We start from the raw sequence: 22,058 nt of genomic DNA, 5'->3' as shown, positions 1-22,058 counted from the left end.
CCCGGGAGTCCGTTCCTGGCTGCAATGCAGAGGGTGATGAAGGCAGCCTCACAGGGACGTAGCACACAGCGGTCGCTTCCAGGAGATGGGGGAAAGATAAAAAACCGCAAAGGGGGCCGGGGGGGTTGTGGAGATGGAGTTCGGACGGTGACGGTGCGTGACTAACGCAAGCACCGGCACCGCCCCCAACAACGTCAGGATGTCCTGAATGATGATTGGTCCAGGCTGGAGTCTGGACCAATCACAGCCAGGACATCACAAAAGTGGGGAGTGTCAGGGCGCATTGCTCTGCGCCCCCTGTGACACCCAGAAGGCCGCCAATCGGCGCCTCTGCCCACCGCATGTGGGGTGGAAAACCCCACCCCCCCCATAGCCACCATTAAGTTCGGCGCCCCTAGTGGGCTTAAATGGAATTTTTTTTTAATCTTTTTTTTTTTTTTTTTTGGGATGGCGGCGTCCCTGCACCCCCTATAGACAGGCCACCACTGGTGGGCAGACGAGTTCAAGTTCATTTGAGTTTTATTTGCCCAAAAAGAGCTCATTCTGCAGACAATGGGGGCATCTTGTGGTCTTTCTAAGCAACAGCAAGCTCATGTAAACTATATTCACAGTAATGGTAATTGATTGATTGCTTACAAGAGCTCATCCTGTAGACCAGTGTTTCTCAACTCCGGTCCTCAGAGCACACTAACAGGCCAGGTTTGCAAGAAAACTGAAATACATCACATAGAAATACCCAAAAAATAGAGATACCCAAAAAAAATGGATAGAGATACCCAAAAAAAGAAAGTCAGAAAATTCCACAGAGATGTGAAGGATTTTAACAGCAATCAGATATATTCTTGGCAAATTCTGAGTGAGGTGGCGCCACTAGGGATACCGAATCAGATATGGGGTGAATCTGTAGCTCCTGTTACCCCAGCCAGGGGAACCCCTACAAGGGCTATACAGATACAATCCCAAAAAAACTAAACCCCCAAACTAACTAATCCAAATGTACAAAAGTCTGGGAATAATAGGGCTGGAAATTCGGTAGCTGGTGGATCAAGGTCGGTAGCCCCACAGATCTACCAACATCCGAATAAAGGAAAGAACAAGGAAATAGACCACAGGCCCCATGCAGGTACTCAGCACTATAACAACGGGTATGCGGTATCAACGCATAACCGGTATGAATCATTGGCATACCAGAATGAACCATGGACCCCTATGTCCCCGCGTCCTTTTTTATGGAGGGGAGGCAGGGGTCGGAGAGGAGGGAGGGGTTGGAGAGGAGGGTCTGCCAGCCCTCCACCCCCCCATCCACATCCCGGCGGAGAAAGTTGGGGCCCCCAATGGAAGGAATCATAGGACCAACGAGAGTTCTGGATAGGGCCAAATACAGAGGATGTCGCGCCGGGAGGAGGACCCAAAAAAAGGAGGGTGGTATATTAAATGGGATCTACAACCTAGCGGGCATCTCTCTTAACCTCCCTGGCGGTATGATTCTGTCAGGAATTCTGTTCCAAAAGCGGTACAATTCTTTTCATGGAAATTTGGCGTTATGTATTATAGGCCTACAATTCTTAGTAATTACTGACTTAAACCTGACCAAAACAAGACTCTAGTAGACATCCCAGATGTGATAAATTTGAAACACAAACAAGTGAATTATAATTGAATCAATAATATTATTTTATTATTTAATATATAATATATATAATAAAATTATATTATTGATTAGATTATAATTCATGCGCTATATATTATATATATATATGTGTGTATATAGATATATATATATATATGTGTGTGTGTGTGTGTGTGTGTGTATATATAGGTATATATATATATATATATATATATATATTTGCATAACACATGAATTATAATCGAATCAATAATTTTATATATATATATATATATATATATATATGTATGTGTGTGTAGGTATATATATATATACATATATATATATATATATATATATATATATATATATATATATATATATATATATATATATATGTGTATATATATATATATATATGCGTATATATATATATATATATATATATATATATATATATATATATATATATATATATATATGCATATATATATATATATATGCATATATATATATATGCATATATATATATGCATATGCATATATATAATATAAAATGTGTTATGTGCAACGTTTTTTTTTTTTTTTTTTTGAATTTCCCTCCCTAGTTCCGCTCCCATGCAGCATTGCTGCTGCAGGGAACGGATCTAGGAAGTCCTCCTACCGACAGACGAGCGGCGGAGATCTCGCTGGCGGTCACAGCAATGAGAGCTCATCGCTGGATCGCCAGGATAAGGTAAGAGAAGCTCCGCTGCGCTGTCTGCACGCTCTGCCCATTGACCCCGAGCGTGACTCGGGGATACCGCTAATAGCAGAAAATTCCTACCCCGAGTCACGCTCGGGTTTACCGCTAAGGCGGTTAATGATAAAGAAATCAACCTACTCAATGCTGGGTTGAAATGTGCGGCTAAGAAGCCCATTGGAAAATTTGGTGTATATATGGATGTACATAAGTACATAAGAAAAATAAATCTCAAAAGGTATTACCTAAATGTTAGTAGACCAAAGATGATTAATAAACCCACATACAGCATAGGGGTTGACAGTGGGCTAAAAAATAAATCACTGTACAATCCCCCTCAACCATCTAACCATTGCGTTGACGTTTTCAAAAAACTGGTCATCAGGGACCTAGAACAAATAAGGCCGAAAAAAGATGTTAACCCTAGGCACGTGCAAGAGGGTTTAGAGGCCCTAGAAAAGCGTGAAAACATAATTATTCGTCCAGCAGATAAAGGTGGGGGAGTAGTTATTATGGAGAGGAAGTTTTATCGGAACCAGCTGAACGATATGTTGTCAGATACCATCACATATCAACAATTAGATGGAGATCCAACCAAAACATCTCGTAATGAACTAAATGAGCTGGTCAATTATGGATTTGACAACAGATTGTTAACAAAAAAAGAGAAAAGATACTTGGTGCCCAGTTATAGCAGGATACAAACTATCTACACCCTCCCAAAAATCCATAAGGATTCAACCAACCCCCCACCAAGGCCGATAGTGAACAGCATCAACTCTGTCACATCAGGAATCGGAGAGTACCTCGACCATTTTTTGCAGGACATTGTCGTGAGAACTAAATCGTACCTCAGAGACACTAAGGACTTCCTAAAATCTTTAAAAAATCTAGACGGACTAGACACAGGCGATGTATACTTAGTGACAGCAGATTTTGCGTCACTGTATACAGTGATCCAACACGATGACGCCCTACTTGCCCTGAATTGGGCGTTTAGTCAGAGGGAAGATATCCCTGACCCCCAGAAAAGGTTCCTAAGTCATGCCCTTTGCTACTGCCTCTCGAACAATTATTTTTCGTTTGGAGGCAAGTTCTACACCCAAAAGAGAGGCGTAGCTATGGGAGCCAAGCTTAGCAAACCTTTTCATGGGGGAATGGGAGGACCGATTTATATACTGTGGGTGCAGACCAGAGCTGGTCCTGTACAAGAGGTACATTGACGATTTATTCTTGATTTGGAGGGGCTCAGAGGAGTCACTGCTGGAGTTCATGCAGCATCTCAATTCGAACAGGAATAATATTAAGCTTGATTTCAGCTGGAGTAAGACCAATGTCCATTATTTAGACGTTGAAATTTGGTTGGTGGATGGAATGGTTGGCACTAAGGCGTTCTTTAAGCCAACAGATAGGAATGGCTACCTTCCTATGTACAGTGGGCACCATCCACAATGGTTAAGGAACATTCCAAAAGGTCAGTTCCTCCGAATTCGGAGGAACTGTACCAGTGATGTGGATTTTTTGATGCAATCAGACGTTTTAAAAAAACAGGTTTGTAGAAAAAGGGTATAATCCCCTCGCCTTAGAGAGTACCATTCAGGAGGTAAGGAACCTCTCTCAGGATGATTGCTTGGAAGATAAAGTTTGAGATAATAACACTAAACATGAATGGGGGTTTATCACTAACTTCAACGAGCAATATAAAGAAATAGAGGAAGTTTTCAAAAGACATTGGGGGGTACTTCGTATGGACAAAATTTTGGGGGGAGTGATTCCGCAATCCCCAATGTTCATATACAGGAAAGGCCCATCATTCGGTGATAGAGTGGTCAAAAAAATCATAGACCCACCTACTAGACCTAAAATGTTTTGGGATAAGGCAGGATTCTATGCCTGCCGCAGGTGTAAATCCTGCAAGCAGGTTAAAGAACACCCGCGTGGAAAGACCACCTTCACCTCTAGTGCTAATGGGAGACAGTTTGATATCAAAGAATGCATTTCCTGTCTCACTACCCATGTTGTGTATTGCTTAGAGTGTCCCTGTGGGCTAATGTACATTGGACGCACAAAAAGAACACTTACTAAACGCGTGTGTCAGAACATATAGCCAACATCATTAAGGGCTATAAAGACCATAGTGTCTCGTTACACTTTAAGAAAATGCACAACCAGGACCCTTCAGGGCTTACATTTTGGGGTATTGACAGGGTGTTTCCCAATTGGAGAGGTTCCAATATGGTGAGGGATCTCTCGCAGAGAGAGACTCACTGGATTTACCTCACCGATGTGCTCCATCCCCAAGGCCTGAATGTGGAGCTAGATGTTAACTGCTTCATCAGTGACTATTGATTGTAGAGAAATATATGTGCTGCGCCTCACCTAGGCCCCATCCGAAGTATCGGATGAAGCCATTGGTGATGGGGTATATACATATGTTTCAGGTCATGTGATATCATATAGATGAGAGGAGTTCCTATCTCATGTGATTTCTAGCCTGAATTTCTTAGTTGCTATATTTATCATCTTAGATATTATTGGTATATTAACTAATATCTCGCAGTGGTGTCTCATGGTCGGCAAGAATTAGTTTAAAACTGCATAAGCCATGTGTAGCTATGTGTAGTTTTATTTTAAAATTAGACAGACATCATCCAAAGACACCTATTCACCCATTTAGTGTGTTCTCGGAATATCTTCTCTTATAAGGAATAATTATTTTGGAATTTTAATGCTGGGCACTCCACGGTATAATGGGGGTTCTATAGAGGCTCCACTGATGAATTCATATGGAGCTATCAAATTTTGATTTTTATTATAATTATACATATTTTAATTATTTATTTAATAGTGAGTACTATTTTATATACGTGCCTTTAGTGAAATAAGAACAGACATGGTTACTTATGGAGGTAGCATTGTATCAATTTATATACGTGCTTTTATTGAAATAAGAACAGACATGGTTAGTTATGGAGGTAGCATTGTTATCAGAGAAGGAGAAAGGCTTGTAACCTTTTTGCCAATAATATTGTGCGTTTTTATGTGATTTTAATATATTGTGAGCATATATTGATATTGATGCACGATTTTATGAACAATAATGGGCAGGATGTGAGGGCTTCCCGGTTTCCGGGTGCCCCATCAGTGATTGCCGAGGACGCCGACCCACCGCAGTGGTTGGAATATTACCGAAGGGGTTAAGGCTCGGCCGAGGCATGAGATAAATACGAGTGACGTGACCGCGCAAGTCACGCTCTCCGTTGAAGTCCTCTAACGAAACGCGTTAGGGCGGGGACTTGCGCGGTCACCTTGACAACGGCACGCGGGACGTCAGCTTCGCTACTGATCGGCTACTTCCGGAACGCTGACGAGCGCACGGAGGACCGGTAAGCGACCGGCGGAGTCCGCAGTGTCTATTGATGCATTGTATGCTTATCTAAATTTACTTGAATGTGAGTGTAATGGGTGAGGGGGGGAGATTTTAACAATAAAGAGGCGTATTGTTTTCCAAACAGTACTGTTCTATGGGCTTCTTTTTTGCTCCCTCCCATGCACCACGTTCTATGAGGAGAGTCTAGCCGCTGGCAGGTTCCTTGCAGCAAGGATATCGGGATGGTCTGGACGTGTTAAGCTACTCATGTACAGGCACTTCTGCTAATGAGATTTGGTAAGAGTATCCAGTCTGGGTGTTTTTCACGTGGTGAGGTGGTGGGACATAAGAGCTGCTGTGTTTCCATACCGGAGTTGTATCCCTCACTGAGATCCCGCATGAACCCGCCAACGATGGACTTATGTTATTAATTTTATTATTTGGACTCTTTTCTCTTTATGTTTGTGGTGATCACACCATTTAGAGACTTTCTTTACAAGACCTTAAAAATCAGGGTCACAGAGCTGCCTGTGTGTATTGATTAGGATGTCTATGATTTATATGCACTTTGTTTTGAAATACATCACAGGTGATATCATTTGCTGCTCAGTGATTGCAGCATTCTAGTCTGTATCTCCCCAAGATAATTCAAATCTGGCCTGTTAGTGTGCACTAAGGACCGTAGTTGAGAAACACTGCTGTAGACAATGGTGATATCTTGTGGTCTTTCTGAATAACAGCAATCTCATATAAACTCTATACACAGTAATGGTAATCTAGAGAGCATGTTTAGGTGTGTTCATATGAGTTTGTAAGAGCGCGTTATTCTGCAGACAATTTTTTTTTTTGCATTGGTTTGCAAATACAAAATCAAATAAACTGTGTATTCGTAGTCGTGGCAAATGAAGACAATGTGCAGGCATGTTCATGTGAGTTTGTTAGCTTAAAATGGCTCATTCTACAGACAATGATGACATCTTGTGTCCCTTTAGGGACCAACTGGTGTCTCTAAGGGGGTACTGGTATAAGATGAGTTTCTCCTATCTAATAGTGTTCTCTAAGGGGAGGGGGGTTGCTGATATAAGGTGATTATGATAAATAAAAACTCCAAGCAGGTGTATGGCGCTGCCAATATACCAAATCTTCTGTATACTTAATCCTCCATACACCTCTCCACAAGTGTAAAGTGCAAAATAAACAATCTTAAATGTAATAAATAGTGTTGGACTCGTAAAGTGCTAAGTGCAATGAAGCACTTTACGAGTCCAACACTATTTATTACATTTAAGATTGTTTATTTTGCACTTTACACTTGTGGAGATGTGTATGGAGGATTAAGTATACAGAAGATTTGGTATATTGGCAGCGCCATACACCTGCTTGGAGTTTTTATTTTCATACTATATATCTTTGGAAATATAGTTTAACAGGTGGGCAGCAGCCATTACGAATAAGGAATCTATTCATATCCTAAGCGCGGATTTATATATATCATAAGGTGATTATGATCTAATAGGGGGTCTCTAAGGGGATTGCGGTCAGCACCCCCCCCCCCCACACAGTCTGCTCCATTAGCTCAGAGTCCCCTTAATTCAAACCCCCCCCCCTCCCCTTAGAGACCTCTATCAGATCAAGAAAATTATCTCATACCAGTGTCCCCTGCCCCTAAAGACACCCTTTAGATCGCCTTACCTGGACCTGCAGTGAACCAGGAACTGTATGAGCTGGAGTTTGGGGCTCTAAAGCTGTTTTTCTTCTTTCCTGCGACGCTGAGGGATGGGGAATCAGAGTGAAGGCATTTTTCCACAGTAGGGGTAGAAGCCAAAGTTAGAGGCAGGCACTGTGCCAGCAAGACACGGGAATCCTCACTGGTGATCTCATGGTTGCAAGGCAGCCCCTTCAACGGTATGCGTTTTTTGTACACCCCAATTTTGTGCCCTCGCCTGTTACTGCCTTCTGACCCCTGGACTCTGTATGTGACATACTCTAGACCCCTGCATTGTATTAATTGACCTCTCCTTACCCTTGCACTCTGTAAATTAAATCCTCCTGACACACCCATGACTCATGCACACTGTAAAGTAAATACTCCTTAAACCTACACTCTCTTCATTACATCTTGTTGACGCCTGCTGTAGCGGAGAGGTAGTTTAATCTACAGGGTCTCTGCTGATAGACAGGAACCAGGTAATAATCCAGATAGGCAGGCACAGCATGCAACAATCCAGGTAGCGTTATACCATCCTTCCCTCCCAAGTACTAGACGACACGTAGGCTGGGAGTCAACAACAACTTTTATTCACAGGCTTTCAGTATTTATGGGATTCGCCATGCAAGGGGTTTCCCTACAGACATCCCAGGGGTTGTACAGTAGCGGACTACATGGGGGACTGAATAACCTGGGCATTTCTCCCATCAGGCACCACTGCACGAGAGGGATACTCCCACTAGAATATACAGTTAAGTGGATCATCCCCTTGTGCAGCAAAACCGACAATTTACATTAAAAAGCATAACTCTTCCATTATTCGGTACATTTAAACGAGTGGATGATCGGTAGATAGCTGGGATCTGAGCACACCTTTCGTGAGAGTATCGCTGAGATCCCAGCTGAAATAGCCGAACGCCGTCCCAAATACATTTTACACTTGAGTTCACTTCAAACTACCGATTGAACCAAGGGAACCACATTACCGAAAGACCGGGCTCCTGAACGGTATGGAATTCCATTGGTATTCGTACCGTCGAGTAGCCGATTTTAGTTCCAGGCGCTTGACGACCAAATATCGCTGGATGAACAAAGGATCCAAAATGGCCGACCGCCGCGTGGTCGGTAGTTGAACGACGGCCACCCTGAATCCTCTTAAAATACCGGTTGCTTGTTTGAACCACATTATGAACACTTGGTTCTTAAAGGTATACCCATGCAATAAACATAATGCATACACGAAGGACAATATACAGTGCTGTGTTTGCCACAATGCTCCCCCAGAACCAAGCCGGCATACACAGTCTGATCCTAACGGATCGGCTTGGGGATGTCCGGAGGAGTACTCACGGATCATTTGTCAATGTCTGTTTGTCTGGATAACCCGTCGGCGTTGCTGTTTTGCTTCCCAGGGCGGTAGTGGATGGTAAAGTCAAAAGGCTGCAGCGCCAAACTCCAGCGCAGCAGCCTGGCATTGTCTCCTGACACCCTGTTTAGCCACACCAACGGGTTGTGATCTGTGAGTAAAGAGAAAGGTTGTCCATATAAATAGGGTTGTAGCTTCTTGAGGGCCCACACCACAGCCAGGCACTCCTTTTCAATGGCGGCGTAGCTCACTTCCCAGGGTAAAAGTTTCTTGCTTAGATAAGCCACTGGGTGCTCGCCGCCATCTGCTCCGACTTGGCTCAGTACTGCTCCCAATCCAAACATAGAAGTGTCTGTATGAACGAGAAATCGTTTAGTTGGGTCGGGAGCAGAAAGTACAGGAGAGTTAACAAGTGCCGTTTTGAGCTGTTGGAATGCCTGTTCACACTCTGGAGCCCAGACTACTATCTTGGGAAGATTCTTGCGAGTTAAATCGGTGAGGGGTTTGGCCAGGGTGCTGTAGTTGGGTATGAATTTACGATAATACCCTGCGGTACCTAGGAATGCTAAAACTTGTGTCTTGGTGCGGGGGGTTGGCCACTTGGCGACAGCCTCTATCTTAGCAGGCTCGGGCTTCTGTTTACCGCTTCCTACCCGGTGCCCTAAGTACTGAACCTCGGCCATCCCTATGTGGCATTTGCTGGGTTTGAGGGTTAATCCTGCTTCCCTAATTCGGTCTAGTACGGCTCCTATGTAGGTCAGATGTTCAGGCCAGGAGCAGCTAAAAATGGCGATATCGTCTAAGTAAGCGCAAGCGTACTTCTGAAACCCATCCAGTAGCCAATCCATCATCCTCTGAAAGGTAGCTGGGGCGTTCTTCATCCCGAATGGCATGACTTTGAATTGGTACAAACCAAACGGGGTGACAAACGCCGACTTGGGAATGGCCTCCTCGGCGAGTGGAATTTGCCAGTACCCTTTGCACAGATCTATTGTGGTGAGGTACTGGCCCCTTGCCATTTTTCTAGGAGCTGGTCGATCCGGGGCATAGGGTAAGCATCGGAGGTGGTTTTGTCGTTGAGCCTCCGGTAGTCTACGCAGAAACGGGTCGTTCCGTCCCGTTTCGGGACTAGCACTACTGGGGAGGCCCAAGGGCTATCAGAGTGCTCTATCACTCCTAGCTGTAGCATCTCCTCAATCTCCTTACGTATACTCTCTTTTACTGATTCTGGGATGCGGTAGGGGGGTTGGCGAAGGGGTGTCTGTTCTAAGGTTTCCACCTTGTGGGTGGCCAACGGGGTGAACCCGGGTAAGTTAGAGAAGGTGGCCCCCTTTTCCCTAATTAGACTTTGAGCTTGGGTACGCTCCTGGGCGCTTAGTTGCTCCCCTAACTGTACTTCTCCCATATCTCCGTTCCGGCCCTCCTGATCTAGGAGGTCTGGGAGAGGTAGATTATCAAAATCCTCGGCTGCGGATGCGCAAATTGCAGTTACCTCTTCGGTACGTTCCTGGTAGGGTTTGAGCATGTTTACGTGGAGCATGCGTTTGGCTCCTACGCCTGCGACTGAACCGATCACATAGGTGGTATCACATATTTGTTATACCACCTTGTATGGGCCCTGCCAGGAGGCCTGCAGCTTGTCTTTGTGGACCGGTCGTAAAATTAATACTTTTTGCCCGACTTGAAAGCTGCGGTCCCTGGCTCACCTAACGTACCATCGGCTCTGTCGTTGTTGGGCCGCCTGGAGGTTGTCACGTACAGTCTGAGTCAGGGCCTCCAGGCGTTCCCTAAACTCCAGCACATATGGTACAATAGGCGTACCATTAATGGTCCCTTCTCCTTCCCAATGTTCCCGGATTAAATCTAGGGGGCCCCTCACTCTCCTTCCGAACAGAAGTTCGAAAGGGGAGAATCCGGTGGATTCTTGGGGTACCTCCCTATATGCAAACATTAAGTGGGGAAGGAACCTTTCCCAGTCTTTCTGGGTATTTATGAACGTACGGATCATCTTGAGGGTGCCGTTAAAACGTTCACAGAGCCCATTGGACTGGGGGTGATATGCGGAGTTCAAGATCTGTTGTACCCAACATATCTTCCAGAGCTGGTGCGTTACTTCGGCGGTGAACTGAGTGCCCCTATACGAAATAATCTCCTGGGGAAATCCCACGCGGGAGAATATTAGCATCAGGGCATCTGCTACCGTTTCTACGTGCACATTGGTCAAGGCCGCTGCCTCAGGGTATCTGGTAGTGTAGTCTACCACGGTTAGGACGTATTTCTTGCCGGATGGGCTAGGTTTAGTTAAGGGGCCTATTATATCTACTGCGACCCGGCTAAAGGGTTCCTCAATTATGGGAAGAGATCGTAGCCGGACCTTGTATCGGTGACCCCTCTTCCCTACCCTTTGGCAGGTATCACAGGTCTGGCAATATCGCCGTACATCCTGTGAGATACCTGGCCAAAAGAAATTCTGGGTTAGCCTGTGTTTAGTACGACTGATCCCTAAGTGTCCGGACAGGGGTATGTCATGCGCTATGCGCAGCAGTTCCAATCTATATTTCTGGGGAACAATTAATTGCTTAATGGGTATGGGGATCGATCTGGCTATTTCCTTCTCGGCTTGGCGGTATAGGAGTCCCTTTTCCCATGTGTATCTTTCCCCTTCTAACCCTGCCTGATTTTGATCCACACGGTCTTTATACAGCTGTAAGGAAGGGTCTAGGGCCACCTCCGACCCAAATTCTAGGGGGGACGCCCAGGGAGTGACATTAGGCATGGGGGGCACATTGCTTACCTGAGCCTCAGAGTGGTTAGGTGGTGCTGTGGTGCGAGCCTGCTGCCGGGTCACAACCGGATAAGCTTCGTGGATGGTAGATTGGGGAACAAAAGCTGAAGTCAGCTCCCCCAGGTTGTTGCCCAAAATAACGTCTGCGGGTAAATCCTGCATCATGCCCACCTCCACATTCCTATTCCCCGCTCCCCAATGCAGGTGTATCTTGGCAGTGGGGATCTTGTAGATCGCTCCCCCTGCTACACGTACTGCCACACACTCCCCTGTGAGGTTGCTCTTGGGTACTAGGTGATTGCGGACCAGCGTTATAGTAGCTCCAGAGTCTCGCAACCCCTGTACCTTTCTCCCCTCCATCTGTACCTCTTGTCGGTGCCCTTGGTGGTTGTCAGAAGCTGCTTGGATAGGGTTGACTTCATGTAGCGTACCCAGAGGTTCCTCGGTGGAAGCTGGGACCTCGGGTACTCTGTAGGGTTCCGCTTGGGCACAATGAACCGATGCCCGGTTGTTGGGTGCCGGGGTATTCCAGCTGGGCCGTGGTCGGTTGCGGGGGCAGTCCCGCTGCATATGTCCCTGCTGGTTGCAGGTGTGGCATCGTATCTGGGAGCGAGCCTGATACCTGGGGGTGTAGGTGTTATTGCTTACCCCCGTGCGTGCTGGGACGGCTGCGGTTACGGCTGGTACTGGTGCTGTAGGTCCATAGGCTGCTCTTGGTTGAGTGTGCTGTTCCCTCCTGGTATCTTGGAACTCATCCGCTAACTGGGCTGCGTCTTGTAGAGTGCGTGGTTTCCGATCTCGTACCCAATTCTGCAGATGAGCGGGTATCCCGTTAAAGAACTGCTCCATTACCATTAGCTGGAACAGGTCTTCTAGGGTGTTGACTTGGGTGGCTTCCAACCATCCGCTCGTTGTAGACGGTGCGCCCATTCTGTGTGAGTGTCTCTGGTGAGCTTTTTAATATCTTGGAACTTTAGGCGGTAGGCCTCTGAGGTAATCGCATACCTAGCTAGAATGGCCTGCTTCTCCTTGGCATAGTCTGTACTGTCCTCGTTGGGTACGGCATGGTATGCCTCTGCTGCGTGACCCGATAGTCTCCCTGCCAGTAGGGGTCCTCGATCCTCCGCACTGATATTGTGCAGGTGGCATAACCTTTCAAAATCTTGTAGGTAATCATCTACCTCGCCGTCGGTTTCGGTATAGCTTTTAAACGCCTGGTACGGAATCTTGGGCTTCCCCTAGGTAATGTGGACAGGCATTGTAGCTCTCTCCCCGGCTCGCTGACTTGCTTGGTGTTTGACCACCAGGTATTCCTGTACGTCCGCCATCAGCCGGTCCAGTATTTCTCTTGAGTGGGGCTCTGGGTAGTAGGCCAGTCTGCTCTGTAGCTCCTTGTCAAATTCGCTGCGTTCTGCCTCCTGTGGGCCCGCTGCAGGGGTTGCTCTGTCTCCCTCCATGAGCTCTGCTACAAGGGTCGCTTTTGTTTTGTGGCTGGTGTTTCCCCTATCTAGCTTACAATAATTCCTTCAATGTAGTTCTTTTCAATGCTGTATAGTTCACCTCCATTTACCAAGCGTTCATATATTTTGACATATTTCCCGAATGCTGGTTTTATCCGAATGGCTCGTTCCGTTGTGCTGCTGCCTCTCCTCTTTGTTCGGTCGTTACTGCCGATCGTGGATCTGCTGTGCGTTTTGAAATCCCGTCGCTTGCTACCAGTTGTAGCGGAGAGGTAGTTTAATCTACAGGGTTTCCGCTGATAGACAGGAACCAGGTAATAATCCAGATAGGCAGGTACAGCATGCAACAATCCAGGTAGCGTTATACCATCCTTCCCTCCCAAGAACTAGACGACACGTAGGCTGGGAGTCAACAACAACTTTTATTCACAGGCTTTCAGTATTTATGGGATTCCCCATGCAAGGGGTTTCCCTACAGACATTCCAGGGGTTGTACAGTAGCGGACTACATGGGGGACTGAATAGCCTGGGCATTTCTCCCATCAGGCACCGCTGCACAAGAGGGATACTCCCACTAGAATATACAGTTAAGTTGATCATCCCCTCGTGCAGCAAAACCGACAATTTACATTAAAAAGCATAACTCTTCCATTATTCGGTACATTTAAACGAGTGGACGATCGGTAGATAGCTGGGGTTTGAGCACACCTTTCGTGAGAGTATCGCTGAGATCCCAGCTGAAATAGCCGAGTGCCGTCCCAAATACATTTTACACTTGAGTTCACTTCAAACTACCGATTGAACCTAGGGAACCACATTACCGAAAGACCGGGCTCCTGAACGGTATGGAATTCCAGCGGTATTCGTGCCGTCGAGTAGCCGATTTTAGTTCCAGGCGCTCGAAGACCAAATATCGCTGGGCGAACAAAGGATCCAAAATGGCCGACCGCCGCGTGGTCGGTAGTCAAACGACGGCCACCCTGAATCCTCTTAAAATACCAGTTGCTTGTTTGAACCACATTACGAACACTTGGTTCTTAAAGGTATACCCATGCAATAAACATAATGCATACATGAAGGACAATATACAGTGGCTGTGTTTGCCACACCTGCGTTTTGAAAATGACATGCATACAGCTGAGCATGTCTAAAGGACAGGGTTTCTGTTTCCCGTGGACTCTTTTTCACATCTGAGCACATGATGTGACATGTGCCATGGACGGCGACATCCGTGGTTCAGAACAATGAATCTGCGAGCCGAAAGCTGCATCGGGTTCACTCCCCCTGAACCATGTACATTACCCACCCCTGATTCCTGCACTCTGTATATTAAACCCTCCTTGACACACCCCTTACTCGTGCTCACTGTACAGTACATATTCTTTAAGCCTGCACTCTCTTCTTTACATCTTCTTGACACCTTTATTTTTTAAATTACACACACCTGATCTTCACCCTGCATGTTAAATACATTTGAGCACCGTGTTCTGTACATGTTTTAAACACTTCTGTTTTTAACCCTACTGTTAGTGCAATTTTTCCACACTCACATTTCTCCATTGCACACAGTCCATGCGGCCTCCTTCTTCTTGACTGGCTGCTTGGGTCTAGAGGGAGGGTAAGGAATAAAGGGGGAAATTGGGACTTTAAATGAGGTGCACGGTGGGACTTTCCGTGCATCTCCATCCCTGTTCAATAAATTGAAAAAAGAGAGAGGTTGGGACTTTAAATGAAAGACATGAAGGGATGGTAGGGAAATGTGAACAAAATTTATTGTATATACAGATTTATACACATGACAGAAAAATAATAATGTTCATCAAGATGGTAAAAACAACTACTGTATAGATAATCCCCAAATACAATTGCATGATAATCAACAGGGCTGATTCCAAAGAGTATCACAATAGTAATTAACATAAAAGAGTACAAATTCCTATTGGAGTAGTTTAGTATGTAACAAACATCGTAGCCTCAATGCGTTTTGTGGACCCAGATCGCCACTTCATCAGGAGTAGATGTGTGTTAAAAATCTATAAAAAATAGGTAAGGAATGTAAGCACAATGAGGATAAATGCAAATGAATGGGAAATTAAGCCCCAAGAAAAACGTATCTGACTGACCGATATTTCGCCATAGACGTCAATGTTAAGGACCGAGCAGCGCCATATAGGGCTGACCAAGATTTCGAATGGATGTCAATGTAAGACCTCGGAGCAGTGCTTTGTCAGGCAGACCAAGATTTCCCATAGATGCCAATGAGCACTGAAAGCTGAAAATTGGTCTGGGCAGGAAGGCGGTGAAAGTGCCCTCTATTTAAGTGGTTAAGGGGAACCCTATCACTGGATGAAAAACAAAACAAAAAAAAACAGCATTAGGGTCCCCCCCCCCCAAAACCTATACTGGGCCCTTTGTGTCTGGTATAGATTTTTAGGGGAACTGTACACCAAATTTGCCCCAAAAAAAAAAAAAAATGGCGTGCCCCCCCCCCAAAATCCATACCAGACTCTGCAGCCCCCCCCCCCTGTCCTGAACCATATCAAGCATACTTGCCCTCAACACTGGGAGGGCGCTTTGGGGTGCCCCCTGGGCTGTGGTTGTGGGTGTCTGTGGGTTGGGGGCCAATCGGAATATGGAAGTCCCCTTTTGCAAGGGGGCTCCCAGATCCCGCCTCCCTCCCATGGGAGTCGGTATCGGGAACATTGTACCCCTACCGATTCATCTAAATAGTGTACAAAAAAATAACCATAAAAGACTGTTTTTGACAAGTCCTTTATTCAAAATAAAAATAAAACAAAAATAAATAAAGGTAGTGTCCCTCAATGTAAAACCATTGTGACTTGTGGACTGTAGGGTGGACCTTTTGAGTACCAAACTGGTAAGCTATTTTTTTTTTTGGGACAGGTTCTCTTTTTTTTTTGTCCCATACATGACAAGTCCTCTTTATACTCCTATACATGACATGTTCTCTTTATTCACACACGCGAGACATGATCTCTTTGGTTGACAGCTCACCTTTATGTTCCCAAGTGTACTTTTTTTTTAAATAAAATGCCATAATACTGTTTTAGGTTTTGTATACTCTCCCATGCAGGATGTCTCCCGTTGTATCACGCACGGCAGTTTCACATTATATCATGCAGAACGACAGGTTCACATTACATTCCAACACAAGCCAGGTTATCTTTATTCTAACATAAATGACAGGTCATCTTTATACTTCTGTGCGCAATAGATCTTGACGTGGAGGCGGAATCCGCAAGCGGTCGGCCAACAGTTTTCATGTTTTTCATAAACTTGAAGGAGAAGAACATGTTAAAATGTGCTATCAATGACATGCAATAAATAAAGAATATAACATTTTAATTCTTTGGAAAAAAAGACACATTGAACGAAAGCCGAAATGGAACGTACATATGTAATTTTCTACATTGAAAAGGCATTCTCTAGTGCTTAAAGCACAACCAGTTTAAAGTTGATGCAACAGTGACATCTAGCAGCTGATATTGGTAATAATTGAATCGGCAAAAAATACTACCACTCTACTGTCAACTTTTGTGCAAAATCTGGCTTCCCCACCCGCGTCGCAAAGAGGCGCGTGGACGCGACAAATTCAGTTCACGAAGACGACCGCGTAGGGAGCGCTTTCGCAGGCATCATAAGGCAGATTCTGGTGCCTGAGGAAAGGGCGTCAGGCAGGGTTTCTTAGGCTAAAGTCGCCAAGTCGCAAAAGAGATAAAACTCAAACGCGCGAGCGAACGGCAATGCGGGAGCGAAGAGGTGCCTCCGGGCGGTCGTCGGGGTTGATGGCGCATATTTTTAAACGTCTCCTTTTCGGGGGAACGGAGGCTCGGGGGGGGGCAACCCGGACTGCCCTGCAGGCGGCGGATGCCACGTACGCATCAAACTGGCAAAGAGTCAATGGGCAGAGTAAAGCTTGCGAAACACGTCATCGCAGCATCTGGTTTGGATAGTCTATTGAGCTTGACTCTAGTCTGCAACGTGAAGAGACATGAGAGGTGTAGGATGAGTGGGAGGCCCCCGCCCTCGCGCCTGTGAAATACCACTACTCTTATAGTTTTTTCATACATATGCTTGTCTCAAAGATTAGGCCATGCACGTGTAAGTACACACGGCCGGTACAGTGAAACTGCGAATGGCTCATTAAATCAGTTATGGTTCCTTTGATCGCTCCATCTGTTACTTGGATAACTGTGGTAATTCTAGAGCTAATACATGCCGATGAGCGCTGACCCCCAGGGATGCGTGCATTTATCAGACCAAAACCAATCCGGGGGCCTGGGGGGGGGGGGGTGTGGGGGGGAGCCTGCTCACAAGTAATGACTGTAAAAGTTAAAGTGGAGTTCCGGCCTATTTTACAACTTTAGTGATTCCTAGAGTGCTCGCTATGCTGATCAACAATTGGGCATTTTCAATTTTTTTCGGGGGTCCCTTACCTTATTTTCAGGGCATTTTTTATTGTACTTCCTCCTTCTCACCCCTCTGTCTGCCTTTGCATTGCATCCTGGGAGCTGTTTGTCATCACTCCCAGGAGGCTGGAATCAGGAAGAAGGTCACAGCAGATTACACTGCAGCTTCAGATGCCCGCATCCAAGATGGTCGCGCCCAGACAGCGTTTTTAAAAGTAAGATTTTGACTACAATCCAATACTGTACACCTTGTAAGTATGAGAATAGCGGTTCTGTAAAGGGCGATGGATTAGTATTATAGGGGTATTTTTAGTTAAAAAAGGTATTTGAGGCCGGAACCAAAGGATGGATCGGCTGCACAAGCTGCTGACATGTCTGTGGAAACCGCCCGCAGGCAGGGTCTGTGAAAGTGAATGCAGCCGATCCCGCTCCGAGGGATGGGTCCGCTGCACAGGTTAGCAGCATGCCTGTGAAGTCTGTTAATGCTGTGAAGACTGGTAATACTGTGCAGATCGGGGAAACTGTTTCTACTTTGAAGCATGCAGCCGATCCCGCTCCGAGGGATGGGTCGGCTGCACAGGTTGTTAGCATGTCTGTGAAGATTGTTAATACTGTGCAGACCGGCGAAACTGTTTCTGCTTTGAAGCATGCAGCCGATCCCGCTCCGAGGGATGGGTCGGCTGCACAGGTTGTCAGCATGCCTGTGAACACTGTTAAAGCGGTTGTAAACCCTATAAAAAAAATAAAAAAAAAAAACCTGCAAGACAAAGGCATAATGAGCTAGTATGCATCGCATACTAGCCCATTATGTGTAACTTACCTTAAAACGAAGCCCCGACACGGACCCCCGGACATCGCTCCGGGCGCTGCCATGATCCCTCGCCGTCTCTTCCGGGTTCGGCGGCTCCGGCGCGCTGATTGGCCGGAAGAGACGGCTCCGGCGCGATGATTGGCCGGAGCCGCGATGACGTCACTCCCGCGCATGCGCGCGGGAGTGATTTTTCCGGCAAGCTCCGGCAAACATAATTGAAGGTCCCCCCGGACCTTCAGAGCGCATGCGCCGCTCGCGCGAGCAGCTGCATGCACTGTAAATATCTCTTAAACCATGCCGGTTTAGGAGATATTATTTGTACCTACAGGTAAGCCTTATTATAGGCTTACCTGTAGGTAAAAGTGTCAAAAAGCGGGATACTACCGCTTTAATACTGAGCTGAGTGTCTCTGCTTTGAAACCTGCAGCCGATCCCGCTCCGAGGGATGGGTCAGTCAGCTGCACAGGTTAATCTGCCAAAGACTGTGACTGTGCCTATAAAGTGTGTTATCAGCCCTGCTTTGGGGAATAAATCAGCTGCAGGAAACAAGGACAGTGTTAAAGTAGAGACTCGTCAGCCTGTGGTCAAGTTAGAAAAGCTGAAATTGCAGAGTGGTCCTGTGTGCCTGGCTCCAATGGATGGCACCCGGGCGGCCAGGGAGCCTGCTGCTGACGGTCAGGCTGGGAAGATGGCGCCTGCTTAAGCTCCTGAGGTTTCCCTAGGTATTAGTGACCCTGCTGTCCAGGTAGTGGATGCACCATGGAATGATCTTTCCATGGGAAATGGAGCTTCAGTGGCGCTGAGGACTCCCATTCTGACGAGCGCCAGTGTAAGATCTATTGGTGCATCCCTGACCGGCGGGGGGTTCCGTGCTGGGTAGCAATGCACAGTGGGAGGATAATAATGTAGTGAATATAATAGAGGACTCACAAACTATGGACACTGGGTTAGAGGTTAATACTTCTGTATCTGTGAGTTTGACGGCTGCCCAGAGGAGTGGCTTATCCACTTCTGATGAAAACGGGACTAATGTGTCAGCCTAGGGGGATTGTGCAATGGGCCAGCTAGACTTTTCATGTCCCGCCCTTGATCTTATTAGGGAAATGGAGGAGTACCCCAGAAAAGAAACTAGAATCACAATGGAGGTTGTCCTGTCTGGATTAAGTGATGGGGTGTCTGTGGGAGCTGGGAGCATGGGAGGTCCTGTGCGGGAGGTAGCCGTGTCAGGGGGGGCTCGAGTCCTGCTGGTCCAGAGGACCCGGCGCATGCTCCGGTCATCCCTGCTCCTACCCCCCCCCCCTGGTAATAATATTGTTGTTCAGCCCCCCAACCAGTGTAAGTAATGATTGTATAGTGTCCCAGCATGATCAAAATGTAGCAGTATCTTCTGGGTTGGATGGGGTGGAAGCTCCGGTTATTTCATCCTCACAGGAGGCCCAGCTGGTTACTGCATTGCAACAGGATAAGTCTTTTGCTCAAGTGGCAGGACTACTAATGGGCTAGGCCATTTTTATAGTCAGTTTGGTGCCCAAGCCTTCAGACACCTCCCGGGCAGTCTGGATGATGATGTGCGAAGAGCTAATTAGAATAGGGGTGCTGGAGGGCCTGAGTGTAGCGCAGAAATGTTGTGCAACTACGCTGCCGTGGTGAGGGCTCATGCCCATCTAGGGGACACATTGTAGACCAGATGCTTGCTATGGGGTTTAAGGTTGCAGAAATATTTGCTATTATTCATCCCCATGGAACATCAGAGTATGATGATAGTTTTATGACCCCAGTTTTAATGGAACTCTTCTTTTCAAGATACAAAGTTTTGAAATCCCATGCTTCCTGGAAGGGTTTCAGAGTTATTCCGATTTCCAGACAGGAGGAGGTGAAACTTGTGACCGTTTTGGTTAGAAACCAGTCTATCCCCCAGGAGAATTTAGTGACGTGGTTGGGGAGATATGGGCAAGTTTTATCTCCTTTTAGGAAAAACCTCGATGAGTGTGGTATTTGGACAGGTGCCTGGGCTGCTACGATTAAATTGTGGAAGTATGGTTATTCAGTGTCCTATATCCCGGCCAGTGGCTTCATTGGCCGGGATCGCATCCTGGTATTCAATCAAGGGCAGCCCCGGCTGTGTTTTAAGTGTGGCTTCCCCACACACTTCAGTGCGGATTGTGACAATTTGAGATGCGTGAGGTGTAATGGGGTGGGCTACAGTGCTGAAGGCTGTCACTTGATAGTTTGCAATTTGTGTGGTGTAATGGGGCAGCCTTACAGGAAATATCCCAGAGCATTTAGAGGGTACACTTCGGGTGGCAGTGAGCCTCATGCTCCTGAAGAGCCTGCAGCCCAGGGGGCTTCGGAGTCCCGTGCTGATCGGGCCTCTGCTGCTTCTGCCCCTGTGCCAGTGGTCAAGAAAAAGACTCCGGCATGGTTAAGAAGGGCAGTAAGGAGAAGTCAGATGGGTAAGTCAAGTGAGGAAGCAGGTGAGGAAGCTGGTGTAGCAGCTGAGGTGACAAGTCAGTCAAATGCTGGGCCTGTTTCCGGCCCCGTGTAGCTCTAAGTCTGTTCCGATTGGTGCAGTGGACTCTGGTCCGGTTGTGTCCCCTTCCTTGAAATAGCTGTTCCTTCCATTCCCGCTCCCCTTATGGTGCCTCCTCATGCTCCACCTCTCCCGCAGCGTACCTCAATGACGCTGAGGGTGCGGGCTGGCAGTCAACCTGTAGAGGGGTCTCATGGAACCTCTGAGGGTTCCGGTCAACAGGTGCAGCCCCGGGAGTGTCTAGGCGTTCCAGGGTTGTGACTCAAGAGAGTACAGAGGCCTCCAGTGAGGAGGGTTCCATTAAGCAGCAGGAAGAAGGCGGCGACCACTGTTCTCCCCAGGGGCGCGCTCCTCGGGCGGACCTGGCCGCACTGGCCCTGCCGTCCGTCTGGCGGCGTCTATATGGCCGTCTGGAAGCTGATTCGGGTCCTGGCAGACTCACCTTGCCCGCTGCGGTGGAGGTCCGGGAGGCGGAAGGGGGGGGCGCTTCCGACCGTGGGGAACCTCTGCCTGGTCGGCGGGGCCAGCACTCCCAAGGCGGATGGGAGGGGGGCGGGGCGCCCTGGGTGGCCCGCAGCCTCCGGGGCTGGGGCCTGGGCGCGCTCTACCCTCCCCGCCAGGAGGCGGTGGGCCAAAATCTGTCACTTTCCCATGGCGAGGGCTCAGAGAAACCACAGTCTCATATATCCGCAGCAGCAATTCCCTCCGTCCCCCCTGCCCGACCGGAGTTCCAGGGCCGACCGGCCAAAAACCAGAATTTTGGTCCGGTCCCCTGGAACTCCCTACCGGCACCGTGCGGCAAATCCATCCTCATTCGCCACTTCCGCGGCCTGCCGCTGGAAAATCACGCAAAGTCCCGGTGGGCCAGCTTGGATTGCGCGGCCAGCATAGCGCGCGGTGCCGTTTCGCGGCCGGAAAACTGCAAAGTCCCTCACCGTGCCAAGGTGTCTCTCCGGGCACCCTAGTGGATTGACGTCTGCCGCCGGTCACCCTGACACGGAAGCAGACATCTGCCCCCTGACGATAAGAGCCCACGGCCAGAGCTAAGAGCGGCTCCAGGCTCTCCCCGCCGGTCACCCTGAGACGGAAGCCGAGTTCTACACCGCCGGTCACCCTGACATGGAAGCCAACTTCTACCCCGCCGGTCACCCTGACACGGAAGCTGACTTCTACCCCACTGGTCACCCTGACATGGAAGCCGACTTCTGCCCCGCGGCGGGATCCCACCTCAGCCGGGCCACCCCGGC

At 47.5% G+C, this 22,058-nt stretch overlaps 1 pseudogene across 1 annotated transcript; it reads right to left on the bottom strand.

Moving 5' to 3' along the window:
* Positions 1 to 9,114: 9,114 nt before the first annotated feature.
* Positions 9,115 to 13,146, bottom strand: LOC309567056 (annotated as a pseudogene). Its single transcript has 2 exons — positions 11,590 to 13,146; positions 9,115 to 9,147 (listed from the first exon to the last, which is right to left on the bottom strand). The product of its transcript is annotated as an uncharacterized misc_RNA (transcript).
* Positions 13,147 to 22,058: the final 8,912 nt, after the last annotated feature.

The sequence above is a fragment of the Pelophylax lessonae genome (genome assembly GCF_965119305.1).
Source record: "Pelophylax lessonae genome assembly, chromosome: 11".
NCBI classification, from domain to species: domain Eukaryota; kingdom Metazoa; phylum Chordata; class Amphibia; order Anura; family Ranidae; genus Pelophylax; species Pelophylax lessonae.
The sequence above is the reverse complement of the archived record's forward strand: the minus strand, read 5'-3'. Positions and strand labels throughout refer to the sequence as shown.